This window comes from Trachurus japonicus, chromosome 3 (assembly GCF_045865225.1).
Source record: "Trachurus japonicus isolate A0001 chromosome 3, Traja_1.0".
Lineage (NCBI taxonomy): Eukaryota > Metazoa > Chordata > Actinopteri > Carangiformes > Carangidae > Trachurus > Trachurus japonicus.
Window position 1 is genome coordinate 14,866,253 of NC_140909.1, and position 15,221 is coordinate 14,881,473.

The following is a 15,221-nucleotide window of genomic DNA, read 5'->3' on the forward strand; positions in this document are numbered from 1 at the left end:
CTTGTAAATATAGAAGTATAGGTTGTGTTGACTAATTAGTTGATTTTATTCTGTCCATGATGTACCTAATTACTGTATAGGAAGTAAGATGCATACATGAATAAATAATGCAGGGCTACTTGATAAATTCCCAGCCACAACATCTCCACTGGATTTCAGTTGTATCTTTTAAACTCCAATCTGTGGATTAAATTTTATTTTAGAGGCTATAATATCAAATAAGGTCATGAGTCTTAAAAGTGAATCCTGCAGAGAAGAGATAACAAATATATACTGTATATATTTGGGCTTGCAAAACTTATAGCACTCAGTCATGATGATGCAATGAACTGAGTAGCCTAACTGAAGATGCAATGATAGAAATTCAACACACACATGAGGTAATAACAGAGACAAGCCACCTATATCAGTTAGGCATTGGATAGATACCACTTATGCTTCTCTGCAGTGGTATTTTTTGTTTTTTTGTCTGCATGCACTAGGTGGCGTATTTGCTCCTCTTTCCACCTCTTCTTACCCATTGACGTCTCAGTGACTCTGAGTAGTTGAGCTGGTTTAACAGAACAGGATGCCTTAGTCATGTGGGAGCTTAACATAGAAATAATTTTGATGAGCTTCTTAAAAAACACAGAAATGGGACTAGAAATCACATGTGTGGCTGTGTGTGTTTGGCTTGCATTGTCCATGATGTTTTGGGATTATATAGTATTTTATTCTTTCCTTCCCTCCCTGTATGTGTCATTTGGGTTTAAAAATATTCTCATCTATGCTACTGAAACACAGAAATGGTAAACATACACTAGAAGTGCTGGTTATGGTACAAACTTCATAATTAACGTAATTGCTGTCAGGTGGCAGATGGCTTCTTAAGTGTATGTTTTGTATAAGTAAAGAAATTATCCCCGAAAAATTGCTCGAAAAAACATCACAGTAAATCATTAGAGTGTAACGTGCCGTTTTGTGGTTTATTCTGTGTGTAAGCTGCTGCCTGTAATGTCCCTCTTGTGAAAAACATGAGTGGATTTGATTTGATATACCACTTACGTTATGCAAAGTTGTGTTAACCAATTATGAAGCAACATTTTCTTGCACTAATCATAGTGTTACACATTTAGATACTTATGCTGCCGTTTTCACTGGTATTCGGTTCTTTGGGTTCAGGATAACATATGATTATCAAAGGCCAGAATTTAAAAGAGTGCTAATTTGAATAGTTTTTCAATGGTAACCACATGAAGACTCGAGGCAGGTGTGATGAATACTTACATCACTGTATCATTTACATGTGAAGGCTGCCAAGTTGTGACACTTCAAGCTTCGTCTCTGTTGGTGGCTGAGTGTCACCTGGAAGACTGGTCATGTAGGACGGCACAGATTACAGGGGCAGCAGAATGGATAATAGCAATTATAAGGACAGCAGCTATTATCATAGGGATGTCACATGTGACCGCACAGGCAATTACAGCACGGCCGTCTAGACTGCCCACATAGGTTCAACAAGAAGCAGCAACCTGTTGTTACTGGGATCCAAATAGTCAAGACACCTTCATTTAAAAATGGCAACACTAATAATATACACAATCACAACAACTGATAAACAGTTGTTGTGATTGTTGACAAAGAAACAGCCACTTCCATTGTTGTCCAAAATGCTTAGGGGGGTTAAATACACATGTTCAACATTACTTTATATGGAGCCACAATCACAGTGGGAATGCCTGTTGATGTGTTTGTTTGATTTTGTAATCAAAATACTGTGCTTTATGTGACCAAATGAGAGCTTACTAAGGAGAGTGCCTATAATGGAGCAAGGGAGCAGCTGAGCCTCTATCATTCTGAAGGTGCTGCAGTCACTTTTAAGAGTTTATCACAAAAATAGCAGTCAGAAAATGAAAACTGCAGATACAGGCCGCTAATTAGGTGATAATGTCAAGAAATAGCCAAGAAATAACACTTGATTGTGTAGAAATAGCCCAGAAATAACGGTCAATTGTAAGGACTTGGTGGAGAATAATTCTGGCCTTTCCCAAAAAATTAAAAGCATGAAAAGCATGTGTAATCTTTTTGAAATTGACCGTTATTTCGAGGCTATTTCTTGACATTACTATCCAATTAATTGTTATTTCTTGGCCATTTCATGACATTATCAGCCTGTAAAATAAAGGGTTACCCAGATTTCAGTTTGTCAGGTGGACAGAAAAGTATAGTGTTTATAAGGACATGGGATAAAACAATAACTGAAACATTTTTATTACACTTGGAAGTGATGCAGGGCGTCAAGAGGCACACTGAATCCTAATGAAATATATTAGCTGAGGTTATCTAATAGAAATACTAAGCGTCATCTGTTGTAGTGAGTGTTTCTAAGATGATACAAGGCTACATCTTGCAGGCAGGAGGGCACAAAGTTGACTCCAAAACAAACCCACAAGCGACAAGCTAACGTGTGCACACAGTTACCTAGAGGGAGCCACAGAGACTTGAGCAGAAGCCCAGCTCAACAAAACAAAACAGTAAATGGAAATCTTCACTGAGAAACAACACATCAGTGGGGTTTAAAGTTCTGCAAATATTTTCACATTATATTGACTTGTATGTTTGAATATTGACATGAAGATATTATTTTACACTGATTCTCATTCTCACTATTGCAACTGTATAACTTCTAGTTGCCATCTTCCACATATCAGTTGTTTAATTTGCACAAAAACGATCCAGCTTACTTCTAGTGACTTACAGTTTAAGTGAGAAGTGCTATTGTGAACCTACCAACCCACTATTTTTAAGATCTAATGCATTAAAATTTTCAGATATTGTGTTCCTAAAGACAATGGAAATCATTTTTCGAGTAAAGAACAACAGCCTTCCAGCTTGTATCCTTCAGTTATTTAAATTAAGAAAAGGAAACTATAATTTAAGAGGGTTATTGATTTTTGAAATGTGTAAAGTGAGAACTAATATAAAATACAAATGTGTTTCAGTCTTAGGAGTTAAAATGTGGAATAAGCTCAGTGATGAGTTGAAGACATGTAGTTCTTTGTTGAGTTTTAAGAAAGCCTTGAAATGTGAAATAATGAAAAAATTATAAAATACAGTAATGATTATTTTCATCTTATTATTTTGGACTGTTGACATTCTAGGTAATTTAATTTCATAGAGTGTAAAGGATAGGCAAATATAAGCCTTGGGCTTCAGCCTATTCCCTTTTCGGTCACTGTATGATATTTTCTTTTTTTTGTGTGTGTGTGTGTATGGTTGCAATTGTGTATAATATGTTTTGGCTAAACTGTTCACACAAAATGGTTGATTTTGATGTTGGTGTTGTATGACCGAAATAAACAAATTTCAATTCAATTCAATTCAAAACACTGGAGGAGAAAGGCTCTTTGCAGCATCTGGTAGAAACCAAGTTCAGTTTACTGCTGTTGTTAAGTGGCCTGATCCACTGCACTGACTGAGTATTGGGATCTTTGCTCCATGCCGTCGTCTTGATGACAGTTGTTGTGTTTCAGTCACTTTCCCTGCCAGGCGGTCCAGGAATTTGAACCACTGACCCTCTGGTCACAGGGTCACCTCTGCAACCATTTGGCTACTGTCCTCCAGAGCTGTTTATGTTGTGCTGCTCCGGCTCCTCACATGTTTGTCCTGTTGAAGTATTTCATTGCAAAATAAACCTAAATGTTTTCATTGAGTTTATAATAACAAAGTAGTTCCTGCTGTGCCCAATGGGGAAAAGTATGTTTTAACTAATCTCTGATGTAATCCTGATGAAAATGAATAGGTTTTTGGGTTCTTAATGCTCATCAGTTTGTCTGTCTGCTGCGTTATCTGCCCCACAGTGGGAGACTCAACATCCCAAATTGACGGCACACACTTTCTCTCTCAGCCACACACACACACAAGACACACATCCTCTGTAGTGCGAGTGACATATTTATCTTCAGAGGAAAGGAGGAGGGCGAACAGTGCGAGATACACAGCCTAAAAACAGACAGCAGTCAGGTAGTCATAGATAAATCTCTGGGCGAGTGAGTGTCTGTCTGTGGTCATCACTGTAACTTCCCATCTTGGGATCAATAAAATATCTATCTATTTATATGTACGAGGCCATGCTGAGCCAGCTAGTGCGAATAGTGCAAGGGCAAAATCTTTGAATGGACAGTTTAATAGAGTTGGAAAATCAAAAAGACTGTTCTTTAACCAGTTGCTGTAGTGAGTCTTTTTATCGTACTTGTCCAGACCTGATAATCTATAGACCTTAATATCTGGTGAGAGGGAGAGACATTTTCCAACCCAAGACGTCCTCTGGTATCTGAGTGTTTGTGTGTCTGTGTGTGTGTGTGTGCGTGCGTGTGTGTGTGTTGTTGCAGAGCTGCTCTTTCCCAGACCAGTGATAAGTGTCACCTCAGTGGGGGCTTTGACACCTGGGCTGGTGTTAAGGGGGTGGCAGCAGCGGTGGTAGGGGCGTGAGAAGTCTGGGGTTCACACCTCATTGACGGTAGGAGATGATCCTGTTAGTAATCCTAATACACACGCGCGCATGCACACTCACATTCATACTGAGATCTGTGGCCATAGCACTGACTTTAGCCCGTTTAATTATAGCCTACATCAACCATTTTCAAAGCATGTCATACATCCAGTAAAACTTTCTTGAATTAAAGCAGAAGTAAGTGATATATTTGTGTTAATATAAGTCTTAAATAGTTATATCTTCCGACAGCAATCACTTACATAGAGTGTTTGGTCTGAAACACGGGTCTCTCAGTCACTCTGCTCTGCTCTGAGCCGAAGAGAAAACATTTATCGTATCCTACAGTTTTTATCCAATGAGGAGAGAGAACGGCATGCAGGGCTGTGTGTGCAGCCAAGGGACGCGCCTGAATGTGGTGACGTAGGGACGAGGACTGTTATGGTGCGTTCAAGGAAACTCGTAACTCGTGTTTTTCCGACCTGTGAAGTCGTACCAGTTCGATCTTCGCACGGGTCGGAAGTTATGAGTGGCAGTTATAGTGCACTTTCACAGGTAAAACAGGTCGGAAAAACACGAGTGGGTTGCCTGGAACGCTACAAAGTCGTAAGTTGTGACTTGAAGCTGTAATTTACGGTTTCAAAAGCCTACCTGGAACGCAGCATTAGCCAAAACGACCGGATCGCTTACTTCTGCTTTAAGTGAACAATGAGTTTGTAGACAACTTTCTTTTGTCCTATTTTAATACCTTCACTGAAATACTATTGAATAACATAGTTGTGAAGCAATCATTGCAACTCCAGCATGTGAAATCTGATGAAACACAAAAATAGGTTTTATATTGCTGTTTTAAGGGTTAATATGAATTTGTCCCTCTCTCGCATTAAAACGCTATACAGCATATATTAAACACATATGTTGGATGACAAGAGTGTCCTCAAATGCACTGGAAAAGGACTGTATTACCCTGCAACAGCAATGTAACTTTTAATAATCATAGAGATTTAATACATTAATAGAGATTACTAAAAAAAAAAGGATAAAATACTCTCTGTGGTGGATTACCCATGCCAGTCAGGTTTCAAATATCTTCAAAAAGATATAGGGAATCAGCCTTGAAGCTTATGGTATGCTTTGGAAAATTGTGTGAGACTTATGGGCTTCAGCATGAGAAACCACTGGAATGATCCCTCCACTGTCATGACAGCCGTTGTTGTGTCAAACTGGTGTCCTGCTGTAGACATGTGACTTTTCCTTTTACAGTGATTTACAGTGAGGCAGGAAAAATGTGACCGTTTTCAGTCGTGTGGTTTATTCTCATATTGTTTCACTGTTGTTTGAGACATTTTTCCAGTCGGCTGCGGAACCTAGTTTGCGTGACAGCTTTGATCAAACACCATCACACACACGCACATGCCCACTGAGAGAGCTGCAGCATCCCAGTAGGGTTTCTGCTGTGTGCACCATCACATTCAACCGTCCTCTAAAGCAGGGGTTCTCAACTAGTCTCATTCTGGGACCCACATTTTCCCATGGTCATTAAGTCGCTACCCACTTTTATAGAATTCAAACCAATAATTTTTTTTTTAAAGGCTTTAAAAACTCATTTTTCTTTTTATTGAGCAAAGTGCATTTCAGAGCACATGAATGAAACTGAGGAGGACCATGACAACTGCATGTACGGAAGTGAATAAAAAAAGATCAAACTGCACAAAACGATATATTTGACTTCTAATGCATCTCTGCATTCAGAGCATATTCACAAAAGTGAATAAATATCAAATTGCACAAAATAAAGACCCACAAAACAAGGTATTTTCACTGCATCCAGGCCACAGTAATAAGAAACGGATATCCTTGCATTCAGAGCAAATGGAGCAAATAATAAGAAAGTGAGGAGGACCATTACAACTGCATGTGTTCACGTGATGCATGCCTTTCAAAATAAGTTATTTTTCAAAATAAAAGACCATGTCCAACATCAGATGTGCATTAAATGTTATTTACTTTTTTGACCAGCTGTCCGCGACCCATCCAGAACGGGTCCGCGACCCACTTTTGGGTCCCGACCCACCAGTTGAGAACCACTGCTCTAAAGTGCAATATCTCACATCATTTCAGTCCTAAAGTTGACCAAAGTGACAAGTGCCTTGTGTGAACAACACCGACAGTACGACCACAACTAAATGTGTGATAATGATGTGGACAACTTGGAAGAGGTCAGGAGCTCTGGAGGCAGGTAGACGGCTGAAACAGCAGGGGGATGACAAAGCTCTATACTGCCAGTGTGCTGATCCTGTAAAGTCTCTCGCTGCCTCTCTCTCACACATCGACACACACACACACAGACACACACACACACATCCTGTTCCTTTTGACGAATACATGCTAAAGAGAGACTGAGACTCATTTGTACTATTTAAGGCTTCTGTGAGACTTCTCCCTTCCTTTCTTGTGCTTCGCCCATCATCTTACTCATCCTCTAGGTGTGACAATGACAACGCTGACTCATTTTGCCCCTTTCATTTACTTGTTCTCCTTTTAACACACACTTTCTCTTTTGCACACACAGGAAACATTTTGAGACAAAAACAATGATCACACATTCATGTTTTGTTTCCCCCCGTTTCTGATCAATTGGCGACATTCAACCTGTTAACGAACTTGAGCTTTTGTTTCTGTGCAGTTTTACTAATCATGTATTTTTTATAAGTTCATTTTGACACGGCCTTCAGAGGTTAATAAATGTGTGACAGGACAGATAAAATCTCTTCGGACCCTCATCTTGTTGTGGACTGTCACTGCCACACAAAAAAGTGCATGTGTGTGTGTGCTTGTGTGTGTGTTTGTCAGTCCCATGCTAAAGGGAAGTGTCTGTGCTTATCAAAGAGCAGGATGAGGTGACACGTACCTGCTGAGCAGCTATCAGCATTTTTTCCTGACTTGCTGCTCCCCCACTACAGCGACAGTGTGTAATGAGTTTGTGCGTTTGAAGGTGGCCACATTATATATTTGTCCCAATATAAATATAGGTTTTTGTTTGTTTTTTGTGTTGGTAAGATGACAGGTTTCCAAGGAGTTCTGTTCAATTTGTCAACTTTTTTTACTTACGCTCTAAATTCACCCAAACATGCTCATGTGTCCAGTTGGAAAAAGATGACCCGGTAACACCTGGGGTTCACCTCACCAGAGAAATGCAGACATCCTCCCTCCCTCTCTCTCTCTCTCTCTCTCTCTTTCTCATTCTCTCTCACTCATTTTTTTCCCCAGTGATCAAAGTGTTTCCAGTCGGGCATTTATAGCCACGACTCTGATTTATAGAGAGGAAGACGCCACTGTGGTGTGACGGCCTTTAAATTGTCATTTAAACCGCTGCTTTTCCATTCATTCACATTTTCACAGTCGATTTAAGAACAAGTTGTGTTTAATGACTAATTTAGATTGTCAAGTTTTGAAGTGTGCTCAAATAACCTACACTTCAAACAAGTCTCGTCTCAGTTGCAACATGCACAGGAAGCAGAATTTCTCAGACATAAATCTATAAACAGTTAAAGTTTTGTGTAAAAACTGACATGTCCAGGTAAACCAAGATAAGGTCACCATTGAATATGTGTTAATCTTTCTTCCACTTATAGATCTTAGAGATGATTATCTTCAAGATTCAGACTAATGCAAAACAAAAATCTATGATTATCTGCTGTGCATTTTATCATTTCACTTGAGAAACACATAAATCTACAAGAAACAGATACGATATATCATCTGTACATTACCGACCACACCTTATGGAGTCTTTCTCGTAAACAGCTGCATCCCTGCATCATGAGCTGTGGCCTCGTTGCACTGTAACAGTAGATTTAAATGAACCTATTGCTAACAAAGACTGTAAGGCAAAAAAGGAAGCAGGATATGTAACAACAGATCTTTGTCACCTGTTGGAGAAAAAGTGCTCTATAGGAGCTTCACATCAAAGCAGGTTTTCTGAAGAAATCTCCCCACAGGAGGACGAGTGTCCCTGCATTGAGCTCTGGGATTTCCCTGTTATCCTGACCTTTGACCATGACCCTCTATCCCCAACCTCCCCAACCTGCCTGCTTGTTAACCTGGTCGTCATGCGTGTGACCCATCAGCACTTCAGAGGAAGTCCCAAAAGCAAGTCATCTGTGGATGGTTAAACCGTTACCGAGAGACGGAGGGTGAGGGAGAGGGAGAGGGACAGAGAGATATGAATGAGAGCGAGGGAAAGGAAGAAAGAGGAGCACAGTCAAAGTGTCATGATTCATGCATTAACACAAGAATGCCATTGAGAAGTGGAACAGGCACGGTAGTTTCCAGCAGCAGGGGGGACGGCATGAAGATCCAACTGATGATCTACTTAAAGGGAGAATCCACAGCAAAACCAAACCCATGTGTGCTGCTGATCCTCTGATCTTTTGGGTGTCTAAAAACAAAATCAAACACTGGCATGTCTGCAATAACAACAAACTGAATGAAAATGCATTAGCGAAGTGCAATAGTTAAAGAGGAACTATGCAGGATTTGTAGCTTAACTATGCTACATTTTTAACTTAATTAAACCGCTTTGGAGTAATTATGATGGTTTAATAAACGTCTTAGCTTGTTACGAGGGAGAACGGAGGCTCTCTGCCTTCCAGTGCGTGTCACTTGTTGCATCATTTGGCTGAAAACCAACCTTGTAAGATCAGGGCCGCCAAGCTCTTGACTCTGTGCAAAACAAATGTGTCCCTTAAACTACACAAATATACATGTTGTAAAATCTTATATAACATTATCTACCACTCTATTGATTGATTTCTCACCGGCTTCGTTGTAAACAAATGCACATGGCCAGGACCAGGGTTAGCAAAACAGCAGAAAAGCGACCAGACTTCATGTTCTTGTACAGTACAGTGTATGGGCTTACTTGGTGTGCAATGGTTATTTCACATAGACCGAATTTCTGTGTGAAAATGTAGCTGAATTCAAATATGGGAAGTACACTTATTAATGGCAACTTGATAAAGGTTATGGGACGGCAGCAGCTCTGGTTAACACCTACCTCAAACCTCTGCACTTTATTAGCAGTGTAGCAGTATGAGCCAGAAAATTGAGCCAACTGTATCGTTGCTCTTTTAAATCTATTGTTGTTGTTTGTGTCTTTTTTTATATCTCTTTCTTTCAAGTGTCTTTTTTTAACGTTCTTATTTATTAGCATTTACTTTTGAGTCGGTGCACTATGAAATTCAATATGTGACACAGGTTATTTTAGCATAATGATTTGAAACTGGATGGAAACAGCTAGTCAGAATCTGTCCAAAGAAAATAAAATCTAGTCGGCCTAACCTGTACATCCTAATCTCACTGATTGGCATGTTATATATCATTTGTTGATTCCAGGTCTATGAAGCGGCTATGAAGGCTATAGGCTACTTACTGATTACAAGTACGAGCATGGCACCAATCCTCTCTCTAAAGGAAACGCAAATATTACACAACTATTCCTAATTTTTGATTCTGATAAGCAGAGAGGGAAACGTGGACAGCTACTGACAGTAAACCAGAGAGCAGATGTGGAAAAATAAAAGTTTTACTGGTTCGTGCATATTTCTACTTGTGGGACTTTTATTCTATGTCATTTGCAGTGCAGTTATGGGTTTCTTCAACTGACCTGATAAACCTACTTTGAATATATCATAAACTCTTATTACATGTTACAGTGCCAATGTTTTAAAATGACTTTTATGTTTGATACTGGTGCTATCAGTATACAATGCTTGATTGATTCAGTTACATATTTTTCCACCAAAGCCAAACGATACTACCCACCACTCTTACTTGCTTGCATACATTATGAAATACAATTGTGGGAGCCCCCCCCAAAAAACCCACAGACATCTGTGAAGATGACTGTCGCACAATGAGAGACAAAACAATGAATGTTTTTTTCATCATTAAGATGAACACAAAATAGCTGCAGATGGGAGCACTCACTGTTTCAATGCACACTGCACGCACTTCTGTGGCTCTGTGTTTAAAGAGTATCACCATAACAGGTAGAACCACCGAGTTAACATTAAAATACAATCAGGATCGGACTGCACCATCTGAGTGTTTGTGTGTATGGTTGTGGTTGTGTGTGTGTGTGTGTGTGTGTGACTACAGTGTAGCTGCAGACAGACCAATAGGTAAAAGTATCACGAGTTATGTAGTGGCACATTATTGTTGTGTTGCGTTGTCGTGTATGGTCCAGTGGTTTTCCGAGGAGCAGCACCAGTTTTTTCTTAAAGAATAACCAATATTGATTCATAAGATTAATATTTGTTGATTGTGAAGATGACTGTCTCACAGTGAGAGACAAAACAATGAATGTTTTAAAGTTTTTTTCGTCATTAAGGTGAACACAAAGTAGCTGCAGATGGGAACACTCACTGTTTCAATGCACACTGCACGCACTGCTGTGGCTCTGTGTTTAAAGAGTATCAACAGGTAAAACCACCGAGTTAAAATTAAAATACAATCGGGATCGGACTGCACCATCTGAGTGTTTGTGTGTATGGTTTTGGTTGTGTGTGTGCAGGCTTGCAGGAAGATCTTGTGTCTTCAGTCAGCCAATAACGACTACAGACAGGTACACACTGACAAACATGCTGTTCTTGACCCAGTGATCTAAAATCTAAAACCTTTTTGCTCAAAGCAGAACCAAAGACATGAATATTTATCATTGAAAGGAGGGAGCATAGATGTCTCTGCAGGGAGTGTATGACTGCACTAAATTCCTCTAAACACCACACACATCTGCTTAATATGGACAGAAGAGAGGCATCAAAGCAAAAAGAGGATGAGGAGAAGCGCAAAGAGAAAAAAAAGTGACATGAGTGATTTCAGAAAAGAGCAAACAAAACAAAGAAAGACCTGAATAGATTAGGTAAAAAAGATAAACAGCAAAGTCTGAGGCTGCCATACATACACAACCAGATGTGCTGCACAACTCCAGATTGCATGCTACATACAGAGAGATGTCTTGGTTAACCATAAGCTAGTTGACAATACTGGTGGTCAATAATGCTGCATTTGCTAAATATTTCCTATTGTTACACAAAATTGCCCCCCCCCCCTCCCACCCCCCACCCACCAACCCCCTACATGCACAGAGATATATTGTGTCTGCTTGTGCATGTTTTTCTTTATCTGTCAACAGAGGTAACTTCACAACAGCTCAAGTCAGAGCCAGGAAACAAAAAACCAAAAGCCTCACAATCAGATCAGCTGCAGAGAGACGACGGTGAGGCTGCAGACACCGACAGGTATTGTTGTGCTGCGTATGGTCCAGTGGTTTTCTTGGGAGCAGCACCATTTTTTTCTTAAAGAATAACCAATACTGATTAATAAAATTGTTACATATTACAGGGTTCCTACAGCTTAAGCCAAGTTAAATTTAAGACTTTTTAAGACTTTTTTAAAGCCACTTGAAATGAAATTTAAGACCGACTTCACAATAAACACAAATGCAGAAAAAAAAAAAAACACCACATCAATTACATAGGGTTAGGGACAATTTTACCCACTTTCCTATGTGATCCAAGGTAAAGTGACTGCTACATGAACATTGGATTGTGTCTCTTTCCAGCTGTCCTTTCAAAATAAATGCATAAAAAGTCAGGAAAAAAAAAAAAAACACTGACTCGGGAGCTGGTGGCGGTGAGAAATTTAGTGTTGACGGCCGCCACTAAAACTTCTCTATGTCGGAATGCTACCAATTATTTTGAGATTTGAGACTAATTACAACCATAAAATCCCACTTAACATGTGTTAACATTTTTAAGACTTTTGAAAAATTGATTTAAGACATTTTAATGCCAATTAAGGCCTTGTTTTTAGATTAATGAATTCAATGCCTTTTAAGACTTTTTAAGGATCCGTAAGAGCCCTGTATTAATATTTGTTGATTGATTAACCAATTATTTGTTCAAAATCTGAACTGACTCTTAACACTTAATCCAGAAATCAGCCTCGTCTTTTGTGTATTATCCTCCTAAACCACAATATTTACTGGTAACCACACACACACAACAGGCACACAACAGTCAGATGGACTGCGAAGCACACAGGCATGGACATTTCATGACACATAATAATTTGAAAACATCTATTTGTTTTCCCCTGCTGTTGACAAGTGAAAGCAGACAGTCAGTTTGGTCTGGTTCACTGTATTGAGTCGAAGGCTTCATCAAACAATCGTCTCTTGTCTTTGTGGGATCAGAAAAACACGAGGCCGCTCTTCTCAATGGGCATTAATACTACAACAACACTACAACAACAGAGGTTTGACCGATGGAAAGTGTAATGGTATATTTAAGGCATGTCTGAGTTACTAGATAGTGGAGACAGTGGTGAGAGACCATCAAAATCGGAAAGATTTCACGTGGTTGACATTAAACCAAGATAATAATTTGAGTTCAAACACAAAACACCACAACATGGAATGAGCCTCAGCTGCCAAACAAGCACAACACAGCAGTGAGTCTCATGCATGCTGTTGTTCGTGAGGGGGTTTCTCTGCTCATACACAGACACTGACCGGAGCCTGAAAGTCCTAATTTTCAATAAATACACAGGTTAGGAGTGGGTAATTTAAGCTTCACACGACTGGCACATGCACAAAACTACAAACATAGTTTATTAGCTTCGTGTGGAGTAGTATATACTTAAAACTGATTTTTGGAACATTTGTCAACCAAAGATTAATTGTACATCCCAACTCCATCGTCTAGGGGAAAACAACAACTATATGTGTAAGCAGCAGCAGTGATTTGGATTAAAAGCTATTGATGAGGAAGACAAAAAGTTGATTAAATGATTTAAGGGGTTCTTTGAGAAGTATCTAAGATGAGATATATATATATTAAAAAAAGAGTTAGTTCCCACTATTACAACATGGATGAGACTGGACCATGCTGCCGTGTTTGGTGAGGCTCATTACTATCTTTTTTTTTTGTCAAACTCCCATTAAAAGATCAAAACATGCACATATTTTGTCTTTAGGAAACAATATCAGCGTGCTATCTGATTCCACATGTTTATGTCTTTCTGGTAAAAACAGGAAGGAGAGAAATATCACCGATATTTATTGGTGTTTACAGCACTAAATGTGCCTAATTTATTTTTTAATCTTATGGGTCCTTAATTTCTCCTATTGCTTCAGGCACATTTGCTTAAACCTGCAGTGTCCAGCGGTCTGAGGAAAGAACTGAACCTTTCTAAGAAATGAAACTATGGTTTGTATTTGTAATTTAGTAGGACTGCCCAAAAAGATGGAGCGTCAATACTAAAAAATAATGAGTAATTCCAGCTGTATCCTTTAAACACAATAGTAAAACGATACACCAATAAATACAGTGATTGTTCAAAAGTACTTCTTAAAGTTTGAGACTGGTAAATTATAGGTTTTAGATCATTTTTAAGATTGTTTTCAAATAATTTAGAGCTTTAAAATGTTGTCATTTTTGCCATCATCGGAGATCAGTTTAACTTTGTGAGTATTGATAATGTTTTTTATGTTCATGCGTCTACAGACAAAAGACCAACACAGACACAGACGCCACCATGAAAACTTGCTGAAAGCAAGAGTTTAATGTCATGTCTCAGGAAATCAGTGTCACTATAATGTCCCACAGGCAAACAAGCCACAGGGACCCGTCACTGGTTTCAGCAGGTTCAAATTAAAGCACATTAGTTACTTCTGGATGTCACGGCAGAAAATAGCTTTTGTTTTCAACAGAGAACGAAGAACTGAAAAATACTGACACACAGATATCATGTTTACAACTGGACTAACGCTTGTTTTACTGAATACAGTGGAGAGAGATGGGGGATAATGAAAGGAGATAGCAAACACACACACACACACACACACACACACACACGCTTTTACAAAAGAAGTGGGGGTCCCACGAGAGGTGTCTCAGAGGATATGGGCTGACATATGGCCAGCAGACCACTGCACTGGGTGGAGCAGGGTGTGTGTATGTGTGTGTAGTGGGTAGGTGGGGCCAGTGTGTGTGTGTGTGTGAGGGTGGGGCTGCTGAATGGTCTGACTGAGGGTGCAGATGAATAGGCCAGTGGTTAGAGACAGTTGAAACTCAATATTCATTTTCACTGTTGCCCTGCTGCTGTTTGAGTGTGTGTCTTTATCTGTGTGTGTGTGTATGTGCATGTGTGTATTATGGATACATTTTATAGCTATTCAAAAAAAGGAGGAGGATTCAAATAAATGTGAATAAGACTTTCCAACATCCTAATTTGTTATTAACGCTATTTAAAAATCCAAAATAGTTAAATGAAAAAATGTGTCAACATTTGTAAAGAGTAGGCTAAAGGAAACTTTTGTTTTGTTAGGCTCCTCTCAGACCAATAAATATCTGAATAGATTTATACACGGGATGAAAAAAGTCATAAAAAGGTCATAAACAAACCAAAGAACAAAGAAAAATCTCTGTGAAAGATGTGGAGAAAAAAAAGTGAAACAACGAAGTTTCTCACAAACTAAGAACTTCTTTTTCACTCCTTATTGTATTGTAAGTTTAAACACAGCTTATACACTGTGTATTGTTAGCTGATTAAATCTTACAATGGTTTCTTCTTGGTTTGTAAATGGTCTGGTTGAGTTTCCAGGTCTCCTGGTGACAATGTCCTTCAGTGAGCTACAGTATAAAAAAAAACAAAAAAAAAACCAACCAGTGTGAATGGAGAC